The following is a 15,697-nucleotide window of genomic DNA, read 5'->3' as shown; positions in this document are numbered from 1 at the left end:
TATTAAATAATTTTTTTTTTATTAAAAAATATTTTTTTTGATTTAAAAATATTTTTTTGCCACTATTTTCTTTTATTTAAAAATATTTTTTTTATTATTGTAAAAAAATGGTAGATTTATTGGAGAATCTTGTGGTTAATGGAGAATCTTGTCAGCCAAAAAATATTTAAAATATTTTTTTATTAAAAAATAAAGCAGTGTTAAAAATAAATTTATTCTCTCTTTTATTTGCTTAAATTTTGTATACTTCCATTTACCTTAAAGACCTTTTTTTCTTGGAGTTGGCTGTTTCAAAACAGCACACAGATTTAATCCTCCGTACAGTTGATCAACGTTGGAAGTTGCATATTTTTACACTTTTGCTTAATGAAATTTGTGTTCTTAGTTTTTTTGTTCGAAATTTTCGTAAAAGTATTTTCGTAGTAGTTAAACTTAAAACAGTTGTCAGGCGTAAGAACTAACAAAATTCATTGCGCTGCAAAAGAACTGAATTTTTTTCACAGAAAAATTTGATATTTTAAACTTAAGCTATTTTTTCTCTTTCACCAAAATATTTTGCACATTTCCCACGCAAATCAATAAAATTTGCAACTATTTGTTTGGATGTAATGCAATGATTTCGGAAGCACTTCTTGAATGATGAGAAATATATTAAATATTTCATTTTTTTTTAATTCATTTAATTAATAACTGAAATCATATTCGTCGTTGTTTTCGTCTCATTTTATTATTTCCATTGCTATTACTTTTCCCCGAGCTTTAAACATTTTGCATACTAAACTTTTCTAAATTAATTTTCAATTTAAATTTTTTTGTTTTTCTTTGCGCGTCAACTGCGTCCGCTGACCGTAAGCACGAAACCGTTACAACGATTTGCCACTTGAATCCTTATACAAATAACAAACACAGCCGAAGTAAAGGTATTCGTTTTCACACTCGTTAATGCGCTCGTATTTCTATAACACTTCGTTTCACATCGAACTCATTGAGCGCTCAAAATCTAAACAAAACTAATGAGTCGAAAGTATTGCAGAGAAAAAAAGAGAACATTTTGAGAAAATGAGTGACTGGAAGCGAAAAATGAGCAAAAGTTTGTATATAAATCAGTAAAAAAAAAATATTGTGTTGAAAAGAGATAGTTGTCTTGCATAGTTATAGTTGTGTCATACGAGAGAGCAATATTGTGCAGAAAAGGATAGCTGCTTTGGAGGGTGATGGAGAGTACATGAGCGCGCATAATCCACGTTAATACACTGCATGAGCGAGATAGCATGATACAAATCTAAACACACTTTCGCCAAAGAGGCGCACTATATAACTTTTTCTGCTTTTCGGAAAATGCGTGAAATGCACAAAATATTTTATTCTTTTATTAAAATTGTAATAATTTTTTTTATAAAAATATGATGTTTATTTTATGTTAAATGTTTAGCTGATTTGCACTAAATTACTGAACACTTGGCGTGCAAATGTGTGAACGCATGCACATTTAGATGGACCAAAATGAGCGACGGATAAACGGAAAAATCGAAAATTGTCAAAAAAGAAAAATCGTATGAAAAAATCTTAACTTTATTTTTCCAGAATTAACAAACTTCTCGTTTCCCTGCATATAAGGGCGAGAATTCACACAACTTTTCAAAACATTTTTGTCAACTAAAATGACGATTTCCTACATATAAAGCCGATAATTCATATTTTTCGAATCAAAATTAGTTTCCTAAATTTTGCATACTCTCCGAAAAAATGTTTTTTTTTTTAACTAAAACGGACCTATCATTGAGATCAGTTTGTAGTTTCGTCGGTTACTACTTCTGCGCCCTATAAATACCAAATCTTTATAAAACAGCCAAGATTCGCCTATACATACAACCTTCGAGGAAACTATTAGGTCCTCTATTAAAATATAAGAAATTAGTAAGTTACAACCAAATAGTGAGATTCCAAATCCTAAAGAAGAAAGTATATTATGTCTTAGAGATCCAATAGATACCCTTTTGTTACGCTGTTATTTTATCAAAGAAGCAATGAGTCGAATGTAGTTGATTAGATGGATGAAAATATAAAAGAGAAAACATCGAAAGTACGTACAGAAAAACCGGAGAGTCAGAATGCGTATCACATAGCGAACTCCTCTTTAAACTCTTCGCGGACATTTCGATGAATCTGAGTTGTTTATAAATCACCGGTAATCTTCGTCTAGCTCATCTAACGGTAGGTCCAGGAAACTTGTTGTTTCGACAGGTTGCGTCCAGAGGGAGACGGGTGTTAGATGAGAGGGTTTGATGGGCCATGTGAAAAGGGGTTAGTGTCGTGCGGGGTGCCTTCATATGCTGGACATATGTTAGGTATGTCAGGGTCAATTCTGGATAGGTAGAAGTTTAGTCTGCTACAGTCCTGATGAATGTCGTTTATTGTCCGTCTATACACTGTCTGGTCCAGTAATTGTCAATCGGTTGTGTCCTAGATCTCGTCAGCTCCAGTAAACTAGCCCTGTCTAGTGTACCGTACCTCACAGTCCACAGTCTCCGCTGATGGTTCGTATGCTCGTGAGAACAGATACTAGATTTTCCTTACACTGGCCTTTGTTCAACAAAAATCAGAGAAGAGGAGAAAGCACAGGCAGATTTTAGTCCCAGAGGTATTCAACCTAATTCAGCTGAGTCAGAACTAGTAATTAGACGCTCCCTGCATTAACTTATCCTAAACGAGACTACTCTAAATTTGTATCGAGACTTTGACGTGGCCATGTGTGGCACTCTTCACTCTCGCGAAGATAATTACTTTGTTTACGGCTTGAGTTGTTGTTATTAGGCTACTGAACACTGCGACCAAATAAGTTCTATTGTGCAAAACCTGCTGAGTTTCCCTATATTTTAAGATTTTTTAAAATTTTAGCACATTCTGGGGTTTATTGCTCCATAATTTCCAATGAGTGCACAGCAATGCCACCAAGGCGGCATAGCCTTTTTCTGCTTAGTGCAGGACATTCGCAACGAAAGTGTCCTGAATTTTCCGCATCCATTTCATAGAATAGACAGAAGATGTTTTCAAAGAGATCAATTTTGTTTAAGTGATATCTCAGGCTACAGTGGCCTACAGTACAGGCTAAAGTTACCAGTTAAAAGTCTTAAGTCTGCTCTGCTGAGCGAAAGTAGCTTTTCAGAAATTCCTGTGTTCGGAATTAGGAATTATTTCGCTTGTCGCCAATCGATAGAATTTCGCCAGGGTCCAACGAATTTCTTCTTCTCCCACTTTTAGAGAAATTCGTTAATGTGACCTTTTTTAAATCCACAAAAAGGCTCAGGGCCAGTTAGACGCATTTTTGCCCCTTTTCCAGCTAGACGATCAGTCATTTCATTTTCTTCATGTCTCTCGTGTCCAGGAACCCAAACTAATAAAGCTGTGCTGAAGTTCCCTAAAGAGTTCAGAAAGTTTAGGTCGTCATTTACTATGTTTGAAGTGATCACAGTTGATAGAAAGGCCTTCAAATCCGCCTGACGATCTGAAAACATGTAAAGTGGACTCCTCTCATTTTCCTATGGACACATTCCCGCACACATATCTCGATGGCTTGTATGCCTTGGAGATTGTGGGGTAAAAATCTATTGAAATAGGCCGGAGTTAGTTATACAACAACTCATCAAGTGCATGCAGTAATTTGACGAGTCGCGTTTTTTACTACAGTTAATTGTAAAATTTCGCCGAGGAGTCTAGAGGCCCATTGACAGAATTGATTAAAATTCGAAGCGGTATATATAAATGGTTTTCAAAATCGGTTAAGTTCTTTTCACGTGGCAGCTATTCTTTTAAAGGTTTCTGTAAAGATGCAAAAAGAGAAGTTTTCATAGTCAAGCGCTGAGAAAGAAAAACGACACAAGAGAAGTGACTTCATGTCCATGTTAATCTGCCAAGTGCTTAATCAGAACTTTTCAACCTAGATGTCGCATTTGGGAATTTTTTTAAATGAAGAAGCAGAATGCGCGACCTGTTGCGTTCACACGACAGTCGGTTCTAAGTAAACGGAACGACCCGGCTTTATAACCGCCCAAGGGCTGTCACTTCAGCAGCATTCTCTGTATATATATGGGGAATTTTTATGCTGCTACAATAACAATAACAACAACAACAACAACAACAACCTAATCCGACGATGTCAGAGCTGCTGAATTGAGTATTCAGCATCAGATATTTTTAGATACTGATCAAATTTTTCGAATACTGATCAAATGGCGCTAGTGACAAAGTCGAAAAATGGTTCCGGTTCCAGTTTCAACGTACAAATCTTCGAGACACGATATCATAAATTTGATGCAATTTTACATAAAAGCGTCCAGTCGTTTTGTAGAGAAGGAAGTACTCTACAGTTTTCAAGCACATTGCTAGTCGAGCTAAGACCCAAATCGATAGTTAGGCTAGACTGCTAATATCATGCCTCGACATTTGTATTAGTTTTGTCTATTCTGCTTCCTTTTTGTTAACATTTACTAATTTTGAATAAAAGTGGAGCTTATTTTCTAACAAAAATCATTTAAAACCAAACTTCACGCTTTCTGTAAGAATTGGAAAAATTTCGCAAACTTTTCACTACAATTCGACGGTTTTTAATTAAAATTCTTAGAGAAATTTTTGGGATGCAATAAAGTGCAAGTTTCGAGTTGGAAAAAAATTTCTTTGATTTCCTCCATTTTTTTCGCTGGCGGTGTTGCCTATTTTCTCCATATAAGAAATGCATGACATCAGGGAAACAATAATTCCAAGGACTCTAAATGTGTGACTAATATCTATATACCCTAAATAATTTTTCGCAGATTCCTCGTTGCCTGTTTAAAACAATCGCTTTGGTATTATAAATAGAATTTTTTCATAAATATCTACATCTAAGAAGTTCTACACAAAATAATTTGCACAGAATAATCGAGAGTCGTCCTCTCAACATTATCGTAACATCTGTGGCTACACCAAGTTCCATTACCGCTCATCTCAAGTCCTCACATTTGACCCAAGTAGTTGACGACAACTCTCAAAAAATGTGGCTAGATTTGCGCCGATGTGTATTTGTTTAAGGGGTAGTGCTGAATATCTTCCACATTCATTAGCCGCGGTAAGTTCTAAAAGGACCATGAAAGAATGACTTCAGTGTCTGATTTAATTATATATTTGCTTAGAATTTCTCACTCGCTTCAATGCTTCATGGAACAGATCAGCTTAAATTTATAGCGCCTAAAAGTAGGTATTATTATCAGTGGTCGACTGATGGGCATAAGTTACAGAAACTACCCGACCAGGCTATGGACTGTCACTTCAACAGCAAACGTCAAAAATTTATAGAAAAAGTATATTTGTTTAATTTATGTTGCTTTAATTACTAAATTAGTGTCCTCTAGCAAACACAGTTATTTCCATATATCCTACTTTTAAGTCCCTCAACCTGTATATACATCAAATTCCATATTTAAATAACTGCCTGTTTTGCTTTCGTTACAGTTACACTGTGCGTCCTTCAAACTTCTATTAACTCTTGGCATCCACTTACTTCGAATCTCTAATTTGATTGGCGTCGTCATTGGTCCATGGCAAAGTGACTTTTCAAGGACTAACAAACAAAATCTGTCACTTAGACTACAAGGTTTGCCATATCACTAAAAACTACTTCTCTTTATATACTCAACATCAAATGGGTGCTTTGAAAACTATTGTGTAAATAACATGGCATACCTCAAGGCGCTGCTGCTGATTCAACGCGGAATTTAAAGCCACCACGCACAAACACAAAGTTTTGCTAGCATTTTAACGCTTGCTACGACAAGCAGGATATGCGCTACAATGCCATTAAATGAATAAGTGCTTATTTATGTTTTTTCCCTGCTTCTTTCTGTGTGTGTATTTGTGTGTGTGTAAGACTTTATGTTGTTTGCATTGTCATGACCTTTAACAATAAATTTTCATGTTGGAAATTTTCACATTCAGTTACTTTGGCTGTAGCACACACGGACGAGAGAGAGAGAGAGAGTGAAAGGGAAGGAGCGCTGAAGGTGAGTGTGCAGGAGTGAAAGCTGAGCACCTAAAAGCAGGCAATGATATTGTGACTCAACTAGAATTGAGCACTGAGCTAATTTTCTTAGTTGAGTACGCCAGGGCGCCCTAAAGCAAGTAAGGAATTTTTCAATTTGAGTACACTAGCACCTAGAAGTATGCAACGAATTAATTGTTTTCGGTACAGAAAGCAAACTTATGCGCTGAAATATTTTTAAAGAGAGCTTGAGCGCCTACTACTAACACTCTGAAAGTGTTCGTTCTATGTGCAGCCATTACTTGGCCTACCAGTTCAACCTAACCTAACTTATGCGCCTATAAGTATATTACACATCTTTCACTAACATGTTTTCATGCTTCGTCATTTGATTGTACTCAAGATTTTCATTTTAGGGAGAAAAATTAAAGTAATTGAAATGATGACATAAAGTAAAGATGTAAAAATTTAATAATCGAAGGCTAATAGAAATCAAAATAAATTAAAAAAAAATCTAAAATAATGTGGTGAAAATTGTTCGATTCGTAAATGATGACAAATTTCGTTAAATACAAATTTTGAGCATATAATTTTTATTTTTACCAATTGCCAAACTGAGGAGAAGTATACGTAAAAACTTAATAAATAAATTTTCCGCAGGTCACTTTCTTTCGGAGTATAAATGTCTTGGTTCTTTTATGTTATATTTCTTATTTTCTATAGTTGTTCTTGTTGTTGCACGCTTTCTAAATAAAAAATTTCCAATAAGGACTCCTTTGTAGCCGTCGCAGTCAATATCAAAAAGACCAAAATTGATGTTAGAAATAGTGCGAATAGCAGCAAGTAGCCAAAGGGGCACATTGAAGTGTTTCCGGAGGGGCGAAGCAGGTATTTTGTGTGCAGGGCATGGCCATTACACACACGTATACAAAATTGCAGCCACAGTTATACAAATTTACACAGTCAGCCAACCAGCAAAGGCCAACGTATACAGTATAGACTCTTGAAAAAAAATTTCAGCTGGTATAACAGAGATTGAAATAATTTTTTCTATGCGCACTTTTCTTGTCCTCGAACAGCACTTTCATAACAACGAATATGGATTTTAAATATTTCAATTGCTTTTTCTCACATTTTTCTGTATTTATTTGTTTTCAAATCTGCTATTAAAAAATCTTTGCACTTTGCACTTTTATAAATTTTCTTTTCTGTACAAAATCAATAGCGAGCACTTTGTTCCAGTCTACGCGAAAACGAAAAAAACCAACCTGACACGAGCTGCGAGCAACCGAGTACTACGAGGATTAAGGGTAAGCCAGGCGATAGTAACCTGAAACGCGCTGCTCGAATGAGTCAAGCAGAGATGACAACGATGACGAAGACGATAACGACAATAACAACCACAACGACGGACGGCTACGAGGGTGATGAAAGAATACGAAGGCAAAAGTTAAGCACAGTGGCGCAAAAAAAGAAATTTATAAGTATGTAGCAAAAAACATGTGAAAAAATAAAGAAAATGTGAACAAAAGAAAATCATAAAGTGAGTTGTAAGAACAAAATGCAATAAAAATGAAAATAGAAATAAAATTATTTGAAAAAAAAGGTAGAAAATATAAAAAAGAGAAAAACTAATATTTTTGTGTGGAGAAAATTTAATATAGAATTTAATATATAATATAATCAATAAATTTAATAAATATAAAAAAACATCTATTTAAAAAAATTTAGAAAATATGAAGAGAAAAAAAATTCTTTGAAAACTATGTAAGTAATAAAAAAAGAGAAAAACTATTTATTTGAAATAATTTTGAAAATTTGAAGAAACCTAAAGTTTGTTCTATGAAAAAGGAACAAAAAGATTCACTTGAAAAAAAATTTTTGGATATACGAAAAGGATAAATGGAGAAAAATCTAAAATTTGTGGTTATGGAGAAAATCTCCATAGACATGAAAAGTTACAAAAAATATGTATTTAAAAAAAAACACAGAAAATATATTATGAAGAGAAAACGTAAAAGTTAAGGGTAAGAAAAAACGAAGTATATATGAAAAAGGGGGAAAAATATTATTAAAAAAAAGAAATTCAATGAAAAAGAGTGAAACCTAAATTTTGATGTTTGGAGAAACAATTAATAAATATAAGAAAGAGAGAAAAAACATTTATTTGAGGAAGGGTTGCGAGTTCATTGAAGCCATTCAAGCAGCTGGGGCGATCACACAAAATAAACTTTCTAAAAAGGTTATAAATAACTCATTTGATAACTTCGAAAAGAAAGCGAAATTATTTCTGGAGCAGAAAGCGAATATATTGTTTAATGTTTAAATATTTTTGGAAGACAAAAAAAAACTCACTGATGGCTTTCATATTTTTTTGTAAGGTTTGGGTTTTATTTATTTTTATTTTTTATTTATTCCTCTTATGCCACAGTAAAGTACGGGGCAACCTTGCAGTAATCAGTAAATTTTAGATAGGCAGTTGATTAGGTTACGCATGCGAATCGGCTACTGGGGCTGCCAGCTTAGACCTGCGAACCGACCAACCTGACTTAAAGATCGCTCCTAATGTGGAGACAGACGCCTACCTGAGCTCTATTCTGCTGCCAAAAAGGCTCCAGGATTTGAAGTAGTCGCAGTTTCCTTTCGGGGAGTTTCAAAAGTTGGATCGTTGGTCTGTCGGTTAATCCACTGCAATCCCTGTTGCACAGGACTGCTCCACCAATTATGCAATTTCTCTGTCTGACTCAAGAACACAGAAATAAATCGTGGTGGCTCAGAAACCATCGAAAAAATTAGCCAATGAGTCAGCACGGTTTTCCAGGATGTGGCGCTTGGAACCAGAGGTGAGCTAAGGGTTAGGCTTTAGTCGAAAACCAGGTTTTTTCAACGACCGCGTGCAATACGAGGCCCGACTGCTTACGGTTTTGAGATGGCGAGTGTATATCCCTTCACTCCACTTAGCGAGTTTAATGAAGGGCAGAAAAGTGAAACAAACAGATTCCGTTAGCTATGAATTTTCAAGATTTATTGTTTTCGTTTTCATTCATCTTTAAAAACATAAAAATAACAGCATCACCCCATTTTTAATTTTTCTGAAAGGTGCGTTAGCGAGAGCGCCAGCGGCAAAAGTTATTAGTAATTTTTACTAATCTTAAAAGCATTTGCAAACACTGCGCAAATAATTTTGATTTCCGATTTTAATAAAATATTTTTACCAATTTTAAAAGCATTTGCAAACACTGTGCAAGCTCGCTGTTTCACTTCAATAAATCAAAAAACAAGTACCCTCTGCTTGACGCATGCGCCTTTGGGAATTTGCGCTTACGCTCTTCTAATAAGCAGATATGAGAGTATTAAATTACCATTTGACGTGAGTGTGGGAAAAGTGAGTATGCCAACTTAAATTATGCATAAGCACTTAAAAAACTCAATTTTAACCAGTTCATAAAAAACGGAAAATGCGCAAAATATTTCAAATCAGCAGCAAAAAATTAAAAAGAAAGTAGAAACTTAATAATTTTGTTAAATTATGGAAGAAAATAACATAAATAATAAAAAAATTGTTTTAATTTTATTACTATTTTTGTTTTAAATTTTTTTATTTTTATTTATTTTTTTAATTTATTTTTTTTATTTTCATTTTTTAATTTTATTTTTTTATATAATATTTATTTAATTTTTCTTCTATTTGTGTTATATACTACTTGATATACAATATATCTCTTCTTCTTCTTCTTTCTCACACACTCAAGCACTTTTTTGACATCGCAAAAGCAACATGTATGTATGTGTGTGCAAATCCCATCATTTGAACTAATATAGCCATTATGACAATATTGAGCCTGTCTGCCAACAAATAAAGCACTAATAAAAAGCAACAACAAAACAGAAAAGAAATTGTACAAAATGTCATTAAAATTCAATAAATTTTGGCAGCTGCTGCGGCTACTGCCACCGCCTATTGCTTGGTTAACAAAATGTCCTTTAATATTGCTGCCAAAGGCAATCATTTTCACTCACCCAAACACACACACACACACTTCTGTATGCTTGAGTTTATCATCGTCGCACAGCGACATCATTTGACGCTACACTACGCGTCATTTGGCTCGTCATCAACATCACTGTCAATGTGAAATAGCAGCATTAAACTAAAACAACAACAACTGCATCACTATTTACAGTCATTTTGTATGTGAGTAACCAAAGCATCACTTAGCGAGGCGGAATAAAACAACGGAATGACGTAAAATGAAATTTTTATTGATTTCTATGAATACATGTATGTATGTGTATATGTGTGTATGTATGTATGCCCATAAATGTCATTGGAATCCATTGAATACTCTTCATTTCATAGGCAGTGTCAAGACATTTCGATATTTTCAAGAAATAGACACCCATTTCGGTTATTTTGCTTTCTACTCTTTTCTCCCCCATCAGCTGTCACAGCTCTTTCTTTAATTATTTCCTTTTTTCAAATTACATATTTGCAGCTACTTTTATTGCTACATTTCTTCGACTGTCACACAAATACGCACACACGCACGCACACTCTTTCGCATTCTCACACATCTACATTTTTCTTGCTGTACGAGCGCCTATTTGCCTGCTGTCGTCAACTTCTAATCTTTGGCAATGGAAATATTTTTATTGGTCTGCTGACATTGAGGTTATGTTTTCCCTCATGTCGTATTCATATATGGAGTTAGTTGGCGGAGCTCACTTGACTACTTAGCTAAGCAAATAACCAGGCATTAATTTAATGTTTTCCCACATGAACAAAAAAGTTCGCCACACAAATCTGTGAACATTTCATTAAATCGTTGGTTATTTTGAGCAAACTTTTCAGGTTTTATGAGGTTAGCAAAAAGTTCGTAAAATGTGATTTGCTTCTATTGAGCGGGTTTGAGTCTAAGGGGTAAGTCTGTTCAGCTACTCTTCCCTTTAACGTAGTTGGGCCGGTTGTTTGTCTGAAGGACAGATGTGAGTATTTGAACTTAATCAATGGATGCTTTTTCCGAATACCTCTCGAAGCTGTTTATTATTTTAAATTTCCATATATATATATACATGTAATTGGCTCATACACCCTTTTTAGGTGTTTGGGGGTGTTTGGCCGATCTCCTCCTCCTATTTGTGGCGTCTTGATGTTGTTCCACAAATGGAGGGACCTACAGTTTCAAGCCGTCTCCGAACGGCAGATATTTTTTATGAGGAGCTCTTTCATGGCAGAAATACACTCGGATGTTTGCCTGCCGAGGGGCGGCCTCTATTAGAAAAAACTTTTTCTTAATTTTGGTGTTTCACCGAGATTCTCTCTGTGAATTCCAAAAGGTAGTCACGCACCAACTCATTCGGCTAAGGCGGCCGCCGTAGTAATAAATTTTTATTATTGTTTTTAATTATCTCTCTCTTTTTCAGAAATAGCAAATATTACAAAAAATTGTACTATATTCCATGTCGAGTCAAATAACTCTGCACAGATTAACTTGCAAACTGGTCCTACATGGCGTATGAGTGCTGCCTTGGGCACAGAAAAAATTCCATTGCAATCAGTTTTTTTATTGGCAATTTCAGAGTCACACCACGAAATTTCCACGCTACAGCAGCTGTAAAATCACCTCACATCTCCATTCCTGGAATTATTTGCCTAGAACACGCCTACACACAAATGTGTTTACATCCATGCAAATACAAACAAACAAATGCCGTGAAAGCAGTGTTCCACAGCTGCCGACAAAATTCAATTCAACAAATATTGCAATGCAAGCAGGCTATGCAATTCTCTGTAGATATGAATAATGTGTGAAGCTGACATGCTAACATATTTACTCATACATGAATAGGTTCAGTTACATATGAACGGTCGTTTGTATGCGCGTGTGCGTCATGCTTTCGCCAACCAGAGTTCGGCATTCTGGCTGCTGAATTATGCGAATTTCGCACATAGCTTTGTGTGCACAACCACATACGTGCACATGTAGATTATTGATATGTTGGATAGAAGAATTTATGATCGATATAATTAATAATAGTACAATACAATAATACAGTATTTAATCATCAATAATCAGGTGTCAATAGTCAATATTCAATGGTCAATAGTGAATAGTCATTAGTGCATAATCAATAGGCATTAGCCAACAACCAGTCGCCGATGGAGTTGAGATATACATTTGAAGAAAAATAATAATTTATTAAAATAATAATTTATTGAAATAATAATTTTTGAAAAAAAAAATTTAAATTCCGAAATTAGAAATTTTTAATTGAAAAAAAATTGTTAGATCTTTAATTTTTTATTTTCAAAACCTTGACATGCGTAGTAAATTAAGAAAATTTAAATCTAATATCCAATATCAGCAAAAAAAAAAAAATATACCATTTCGACATTAAACATTTTAAATTAAAGTTTTTTTTAGTTAGATTATTTTCAAAATTTTTTATGAGGAGCTTTTTCATGGCAGAAATACACTCGGAGGTTTGCCATTGCCTGCCGAGGGGCGACCGCTATTAGAAAAATATTTTTTTTATTAATTTTGCTTTCACAGTCGGCTTGAAACTGTAGGTCCCTCCATTGTGGAACAACATTAAGACGCACACCACAAATAGGAGGAGGAGGAGCCAAACACCTAACAGAAGTGTATGCGCCAATTATTATTTTTTTTTTTTTTTCAAAATTATACATTTTAATTCAAATTCAGAAAAAAAAACAATTATACATTCACAATTTGAAATTACCTTAATTTGGAACGTGAACTTCAACTTTTTTAATATTTATTTAAAATTAAATTTTTATTTTCGTGTTTCGAAAATGTGGGATTCAAATTTTGATACTAATTTGTTTCTCTAAAATTTTCAAATTAAAAAATTAATATTAATTTTTTTTTTTCTTTTTTTATTTAAAGTTAAAGAATTAAAATTTTCCATTTTTTTTTTAGTTTAAAATATTTTATTCGCGAATTGATATTTAAAATCAGCACAAATAAAAGGCACTATTTCAAAATTTTAAATTTCGAACTCAATATTATATTTTTTGATTTTCTCACATTTTAAAATTAAAGTATTCTAGTTTTGAAACTTTTTGATACGAATAGATATTCAATAGGCAAAAATAAAAGGTGCTATTTGGAAATTTAAAACCTTGATTAGAAACTACAAATTAAAACACAAAATTAAGAAAACAATTATATATTTGACATTTGAGTTTCGAAATTAAGAAATTCGCATTTAATCGACTTTAATGAGCTTGAATTTTTTTTTAATTTATTTTAAATTTTAGTTTGCTAAACTTAAATTTTCAAATCTTAGGTTAGGTTAGGTTAGCCTGGTTGGTAATAAGCCACGCATAGACCTTTTGGTCCCTAGCGACACCAGATGGAGACCGACCTCTTTGAATACCGAAAGTAGACATCATGTAGGAAGTCAGCGCTTTTGGCGAATCTAAGCAGAGCTGGGAGATGCGCTTTTGAGACGTTCTCCAGACCCTCAAACAATGGGGCTCACAGGCATTTTAAACGCGTTTTTAATAATGCCGGATAAACGCACAGAAGGTGTTCTAAAGTCTCCTCAACATCTTCTCTGCATTTTCTGCATTTGTCCGTGTTACCAATCCCTATCTTATACGCATGTGCAACCACTAGATTACGACCTGTTAGCATATCTATGTTAGTTCTGTAGTCCTTTCGCGAGAGCGTAAGTACGAATTAAGTCAGTGTTTTGTTGTTAGTTCTGCACATGACTTTTGCTGTTTTGCATGTGGTCAGATTAGTCCACCTAACTTCCACTCGCCTTTTCATGTAGTTGTCCATTTCATTGTATATTGTATTTAGCGATTTTGGTATGGTATTATCTTGCTCAAAAGGTTGTCTAACAGCACTTTTTGCTATCTCATCTACTATTTCGTTCCCCATAATGCCTTTATGACGAGTTACCCAACAGATATTCAGTCTACTGTTTGCGGCTAGCCTTTCTATGGCCTCCCTGCTCCGTTGAACATTTTTGCATTTAATAGAATATGAGCTTATTGCTTTTATTGCTGCTTGACTTTCCACGTATATATTAATTGTTGAGTTCTTTCTTATTCTAGTGTAGGCTAGCTCTGCAGCTTTCCCCACAGCAAAAACTTCCACTTGGAAAGCACTGTTGTGGTCTGGCAGCTTGATAGGCTGCCTTATCCCTAGTTTTGAGCAGTAAATGCCCGCTCCTACTCCGTTTAAAGTTTTAGAGCCGTCTGTGTGGATGTGAAAAATCCTATGGTCAGGCTTCATGCCTTTGTGCCATCCCCATTCAAATCTTAATTATTTGTTATTTCACTATTTAAAAATTTTAATATTTTGGCCACAAATTTTAAATTACGGAATTTGTATGGATTAATTGCAAATGCAAATAAAGTTTATAATAACACTAGTCTACAAGGAAAAGTATCCGAAATAATTTAAACTAATATCTGCTTCTCTGTCCATGCAAAATTCGGATTGATAACTAAAATAATTTATTAGTTTGAGTTTTCGAGATATCCTAACCTAAAAGTGCAAAAAACCCCATTTTTGCCCATATTTGAGGTTATGTAGCCTTGCAGATGTTTTCTTTCACCAAAATTAAAGGATGGCATCTTTAAATACAATCCTTCTTTTTTCAAATGGCGTTTTGTTTGCTCAAATATCATTTTTTTTCGCAGAGATATCGCATTTTGAAATTTTCATGTTTCGAAATTTTCCTACACCTGAAAATCGATTAAGATAACATAGACATGATATATTCGATTACTAAATTTCTTGAATTGAGTCTTATTTTTCTTAAAATTTTGTCTCACACCATAAGTGTGCTGACTCACCACATCCCTACACTATCTAACCTTTGGGTATCGAGTCACACACAGCCCTAACCCCTAGAAACCACCCCTATCATACCGCGAGCAGGCTAACCCACATAACCGCAAGCAGGCTTTCCCACAAACTCCAAATTTACATACTATTAATCCATATATTTCAGGCCCTCAAACCCAAGAAAATTAGTAATCGACTATATCATGTCTATGTTATCTTAATCGATTTTCAGGTGTAGGAAAATTTCGAAACATGAAAATTTCAAAATGCGATATCTCTGCGAAAAAAAATGATATTTGAGCAAACAAAACGCCATTTGAAAAAAGAAGGATTGTATTTAAAGATGCCATCCTTTAATTTTGGTGAAAGAAAACATCTGCAAGGCTACATAACCTCAAATATGGGCAAAAATGGGGTTTTTTGCACTTTTAGGTTAGGATATCTCGAAAACTCAAACTAATAGAGCAATTCTGAGGCCAGATTTGGATTCAGCGCATCATAAACCTTCGGAAATATATAGTCTGGTTTCTGGGTCTGAATGTTGGTTAAATTTTGTCGGCCTGTGTAATTAGAGTTTGGAAAATTTATAAAAAGCCTTGAAAAAATTTGAAAAACTGTTTTAATCGAAATCAAAATTAGAAAGCAAATTCAATTTTAGATTCTTAGTTTTTGAATTTAATTTTTAAATATAAAAATAAAAGTATTCAGATTAAAAAAAAACTAAGAATAAGAACTTGATTAAAAAAAATGCAAAAATAACCCTCATATTAATTAATTGAAATTGATTGAGTTTTCGAATGCTTAAAACTTAAAGTTAAAATATAATTTCAATCTAAAATTGTTAGTTTAGAAT

The 15,697-nt window shown here is 34.0% G+C and overlaps 1 protein-coding gene across 11 annotated transcripts in view; it reads right to left on the bottom strand.

The window, feature by feature from the left end:
- Positions 1-15,697, bottom strand: part of LOC128867934 (kinesin-like protein unc-104) — a 153,759-nt gene that overhangs the window by 67,455 nt on the left and 70,607 nt on the right. The window contains exons 1-2 of one of the 11 annotated variants that reach the window (XM_054109563.1): positions 6,617-7,321; positions 258-486 (exon numbers count right to left, since the gene is read on the bottom strand). The exons of 7 other annotated variants lie outside the window; for them this stretch is intronic. The gene's annotated coding sequence lies outside the window, so the exon portion shown is untranslated. Of the gene's footprint in view, positions 1-257; positions 487-6,616; positions 7,322-15,697 lie in introns of those variants that run through there. 3 more of the 11 variants (XM_054109564.1, XM_054109565.1, XM_054109566.1) reach the window with 3 other exon arrangements.

The sequence above is a fragment of the Anastrepha ludens genome, chromosome 6 (genome assembly GCF_028408465.1).
Source record: "Anastrepha ludens isolate Willacy chromosome 6, idAnaLude1.1, whole genome shotgun sequence".
NCBI classification, from domain to species: Eukaryota; Metazoa; Arthropoda; class Insecta; order Diptera; family Tephritidae; genus Anastrepha; species Anastrepha ludens.
The sequence above is the reverse complement of the archived record's forward strand: the minus strand, read 5'-3'. Positions and strand labels throughout refer to the sequence as shown.